The following is a 6,000-nucleotide window of genomic DNA, read 5'->3' as shown; positions in this document are numbered from 1 at the left end:
CTCTCTCTCTCTCTCTCTCTCTCCCCCTCCCTCCTGTTTCACTCTATCTCTGAGTATACTTCCCTCTCCTTCTCTCTGTCTGTGTCTCCCTTCCCCTAGGAGTGCCTGGAATGCACTCCCTCCTCATCTTCGTCAAGGGCAGCATCAGTTTGTTTATTTGTTATGTCCCTCCAGTAGTTCCCTTGAAGGCAGGTACTGTATCCCTAGTGCCAGGACAATGTCTCATACATATTAGGTGCTAATAAAATGCTTGATGAATCTGTTGATTTGAATATAGTGCCATCTGGAGAATTCTGATATAAAAAAGATGCTGACGGGCTTTGCAGCAATTAGCAGTTTGAGATTGTGAGAACAGTGCAGTTTCCCATGCTGAGGATTCCATGTGATTTTTTTTTTTTGGCAGAAGTAAGGATATTAGCTATGCAATTTGGACAGAATGCAATTCGATATAATTGCATTCAAACCCGAATTCCTTCTTTAGTCTCCCACTGTATGTCATGTGCTTTTTTCTCTCTATACATCCCCAATTCTTATCTTTGGTTGGAAAAAAAAAGATACAGTACATTCTAGAGGCAAGTGGAGTTCAGGAGTAAATGGATGTTGCCTAAATAAAAATGACCTACTCTTTAGCTGCTCTAAATAGCTGCTCTATGCTGAGTCCAATGGCGTGACAGCAACAGAACAGGGTGTGAGATGGGAACACGTTAAAGGGAACTGGAATGGTCCCTCTCACCACAGAATCGACTGACCCTTAGCCAGAGGCATCATTCCATTAGAATGTGAGATCCTTGAGGGCAGGCACTGTTTGGGCACATGAGTGCTCACTAAAGCTCCAAGACTGACTGATGGTCCTCCTCCCCACCCTCAGTTGCCAGAGAGAAAAAAAGAGGGAGAGGTGGGCAGGGAGAAATACACATAAGCAAGCTTTATAGTTATGGTGTCTGGGCAGGGGCTCAGGCCCCTTCATTTCTAATCATGCTCAGTGACCTTGGGCAAGTCCTTTCCTCTGTGAAAAACCAAGGCAGGGGGAGATCCCTGAGGTTCCTTCCACCTCTGATATTCCATGAAAGGGCAGCTCCCCCTCACTCCCCTCTTCAAATACCAGCACTGAGTTCTTCCAGCTCAGTCTGTGTCTATAACTTAGGAGGGGATGTTGAAGGAGGGCAGGAACCTGGGCGTCCGTGACTCACACAGACACAAGTCCAACCCACTCATTTCACAGACTTCTAGAGGTGAAAAGAAAGAAGCTTGGGGGACCACCTTGTCCAGTCCCTTTATTTTAGAGCTTAGGAATCCAAGAGATGGGAAGTGACTTACCCAAAGTCACCCAATCACTAGAGTTAATGGTAGACGAAGGCACATTAGGCCCCAAGTCTCCTGACTTCCAGTTTGCTGTCCATATGGTTACCCTGTGACTCATTGAGAAGCTGCCATGACACTTTTGTCTGGAAATCTCCCCTTGACAAGGCTAGAACAAGATTGTGAAGATGTGCCTTCTTTGGTGGAACCTGCAATGGCGGTCAAGTTGGGCTAGGACTGCTCTCCAACTACACTGGGAATTACATGGGCCTTGGCGGCTCGGACAGCTCTGAGGGAAAACGCTTTCTAAGTTTCCCTTGTGGTCATGGGCCCTATATGGACTCCCCTCATGTCTAAGTTTGTCTTCACATCAACTATGCTCCTTGGTTCATATACCATTCTTGTTCTTCTTTTCTAATCTACGTCCCTCGCCTCTGGGGTAGACATCTCTGCGGACCGAGGAGTTGACCTCTACATCAAAGTTACTTGTGCATTTAGGCTATGCCGCGCTGCTGGGGTCAGGAAACCAGTCCTGCTTCTGACGTCTACTGGCTGTGTGACAAGGAGTTCTAGGCAGGTTGGCCATCTACACTCTGGGGAACTCTGTTCTGGGAGCACCTCTGCCCTGCTGATCCTCTCAGTCTACACTGGCCACCAGCCTCCCTCCACCCTGAGGGAGAGAGCCTGCTCCCCAGTGGAGGCAGTCATGGGGCACAGCCAACCCAGCTGAGGCCGTTATGACACCATGCCATACACCCTCTGAAACCAGCATGACCACAGGACTGGTCAAAACCAAAGCCTGGACATCTGCCCGGCTGCAACCTCTCAGGCAGGGATGGTAAACAAATCCACACTGTCTTTGGTACCGTGAAGGGTGTGACAACTGACTGCCCTCTAACCCCACTGAGACCACTGCCCAAGACTATCAGCACAATCTGCTTCTTCACACCTGTCTGCCTCAGTCCCATCACTGACATCCCCATCCCCCTCTACTCGTCCTTGCGGTGGCCTCTCAGACCCTTATTCTTATTTTTTTGTTTGTTTTTTGTTTTGTTTTTTGACTAGGCAATGGGGTTAAGTGACTTGCCCAGGGTCACACAGCTAGTAAGTGGTATTATGTGTCTGAGGCCGGATTTGAACTCAGGTCCTACTGAATCCAGGGCCGGTGCTCTATCCACTATACCACCTAGCTGCCCCTCAGACCCTTATTCTATTGTTAACAAAGGGCCCTTCATATCAGACCTGAGCTCTTCGCCAGAAACTACTTTTGCCTATTTGTATTTGCATATATAGCCAGGGGTTGTTTTCCCCTGGTAGAATTTAAGCTTCTTGAGGTCAAGGACTGTTTGGCTTTTGTCTTTGTACCACCAGAATACAGTAGGTGCTTAATAAATGCTTGTCAGATCGAATAGCACTGGATGAATTACAGATCCAGACCCCAAAAAGATTGTCATGTACTATGAATTTTGAGGTAGACCTATGATCCATTGGTACAGGAAACTCCCAGTGAAGATACTCTCCCCCAGTGTAGATGGGTAGTTGCTCTATTGTTTGTCATAGTCATAGTCAATAAACATTACGTGTCTATTATGTGGCAGGCACTGTGCTAAGTGCTGGGGATACAAATACAGAAAAAAGACAGTCCCTGCCCTCAAGGAGCTTACAATCTAATGGAAGAGACCACACACAAAAGGGGTGTAGAATGTAGGAGTGGAAAGGAAACTGGGCTGGGGCATGGGTGGGGGGGAAGTCAGAGATGTCCCAGAGGAGGGCGGCCGGGTAAGAAATGAGATGTTCTGAGCTGAGCCCTCTCCTTAAATGAAGATTAAGAGACTCACTTACAGCATGGAGAAGTTGTCTTAGGGTCACACAGATAACACGTATCAGATAATAATGTTGTCTTGGTTCCTAGGCTGGCTCTCTAACCACTATGGGCAACACTGCCTTAGAGATGTAATGATACATAAATGACTCAGTCCCTTCCCTCGAGGAGCTTACACGTGATTTAGAAGGGAGAGGGATGTGAAAGTGATGGAAGGACAGGGGAGGTGCAGACAAAATGTTACCAGGAAATCTGAAGAAATAAAGATCGCTTTCTGCTTGGGGAATCAGAAAAGGCTTCATGGAGGAAGGGTATCTGAGCTAGTCCTTGAAGAAAAGGCTCTTGATAGGTAGAGGTGATTAGAATGTGAGAAGAATGGACACGGGGAAACCTGCGTTCTAGTCCCGGATCTGCCCCAGCTCGCTGAGTGACCTCACGCAAGTTACTTAGCCTCTGTGGCCTTCTCTGCTTCATCTCTCAAATGGGAATTACTGGGCCTATCTAGACTGTTAGGCACCTGTTATCTGAAGGTGACTGTGTGTGACTGTGTGTGCATGTGTGCTCGCACGTGTGTGTATGCCCAACTGTATACTCAATCTGGGAGAGGAAGTATCCAAAGATTCATAAGATAGAGCCCCTGACCTCAAGGAGCTTACACTCTAGTTGGGAGAGTACCCATAAAACAACAGATGAACACGCAATAGGAGAGATGTGTTGTTATTGTTGTTCAGTTGTTTTCAGCTGTGTCTGACTCCTCTTGACCCCATTTGGGGTTTTCTTGGCAAAGATACTGGAGTGGATTGCCATTTACTACTCCAGCTCATTTTACAAATGAGGAAACTGAGGCTGACAGGGTTCAGTGACTTGCCCAGGGTCACCCAGCTAGTGAGGGTCTGAGGCCAGATTTGAACTTGGGAAAGTGAGTCTTCCTGGCTTCAGGCCCAGCATGCCCTGGCGCTCTGTGCACTATGGCGCGACCTAGCTGCCCCAAGATGTGGTTAGACGATATTGAAAAAACTTAAGATCATAATTGAACCCCAAGCTTAAGATGAGTTAATATAGGGGAGGCCAGCAGTTAAAAAAGTGAATGTGATCTCAGGGTTCATTGATAGAAGTACAATGTTCTGAATCGGGGGTAAGCATTCCATTGAACTCTAGCCTTTTCAGATCATATCTACAGGAAGTTCTGGATTCCGTTCTGGGTGCCATATTTTAGGGAGGACGTTGACAAACTGGAATGTATTCCAAGATGGCGGTGGCCAGGATGGAAAGAATTGCTGCTATGCCATACAATGATACATGAAAGTAACAGTAAGTGTTTACATATGCTAATGGATGTAAAATGCTTTCCAGATCTTGAATCCCTCTATTCATGTCACTTATTACAATAATACATATTCATGTAGCACTTGAATGCTTATAAATCACTCTTTTAGGGGAAGAACAGGGAGAGAAGGGAGGAGACCTGAAGACAAAGCCTCAGGGAACATTTGTACTGGGCAAATTCTATCATACGCTGCAGAAAGGTCAGAAAGGAGGAGGACTGAGAAAAAGCCATTGGCTCTGGCCATTAAGACATCTCTGGAGACCTTGAAGAGAGCATTTCTCAGGCACTTGCTCATAGTAGGTGTTTTAATAAATAAAAGGCAGTTGTTTTTGACTCAGCTCTTTCCTCTTCCTCTTTCCCTCTATCCTGTCTGCCCCAAGGCCACCATGCGATCATTGGAAATTTACGGCTTGTAAAGTCACATTTGTACCCACATATACAGATACACTCTCCCTATACACAGATACAGTTGTAGGTGTTGGTACAGACGCACGCGCACATCTACTATCGCTAAAAGCAATGTCCGTGAAGAATCTGCAAACCAGAAAACTCGCTGCATTCCTACCAACCACTTGGACCAAAGTTAACTACTCACTGATGTCTTTAGAGACTGTTAGCGCATCAAAACATCATTTGTTTAGCCTACCAAGCCGATGCATTGTCAGTCCTCTTTTGCTAGGGATGTTTTCACACTCTCGGATGTGCTGAGATCTCTTAATAAGCACAAATTCAGATAACTCTCAGAGGCTGCACCTCATGGCAGGAGAAAAAGGCCCGTCCATGACTGGCGCAGACAAGTAGAACCCTGCCTGGCCCCAGGTCCTGGGCTGTCTGTTAGAGACGAAAAGATACAACAGGAATTCAGGGAACCACAGCTGACCCCCAACATAACCAACTACACAAAGCATATTGCCATGATTTAGACTGTGGTTTTCTTCCTCTATTCTAAAAGCTATGACTGCCTGCAGCCATCATTTTACAATAATTACCATATCGCTGAAAACTTTTGGCACCCTCAGTGAGAAAACAGAATTCAAAATAACCAAACAAAATCATCTTGAAAATGCAGTTCCTTCTGAGCCAATTTGCTCTTTTCCTAAGTCTGCCTGCTGATAAAAGATGGGGAATATCTTCTGGTATAGCAATAATATGCTTGGCCTACTCAAATCAGTTAGAATCTGGAGAAAAGAAAAGCTTCCATTCTACATACCGAAATTCTTTCGTCACATTTCAGAACGCTGCTATTAAAAATAAGGTACAACCTGGCGGAAAAGTTACAGTCAAACCAACCTAAATTTTATTTTATTAACTCAACAGTCAGTTCTCAACATTCTTTTGATAAAATGAAGACACACAAAAGTACTGTAGCTAAAAGAAAAAAGAAAAAGCCTAGCCAGGGGCAGCCCAGTCAAATTGAAAGCAGTTGGTGGGAAGATATGTCCCCAAAGCCTCCAGTGGTCTGTTTTTCAAATCTATTTGACCAATTTCTTAACCAAGTGGATTGTGGGAAACCTCGAATCCTACTATTTCTACCCTACTTCCTTTTCAAAAC

This window comes from Vombatus ursinus, unplaced genomic scaffold, assembly GCF_900497805.2.
Source record: "Vombatus ursinus unplaced genomic scaffold, bare-nosed wombat genome assembly UNPS02003292.1, whole genome shotgun sequence".
Taxonomy (NCBI): Eukaryota; Metazoa; Chordata; class Mammalia; order Diprotodontia; family Vombatidae; genus Vombatus; species Vombatus ursinus.
The sequence above is the reverse complement of the archived record's forward strand: the minus strand, read 5'-3'. Positions refer to the sequence as shown.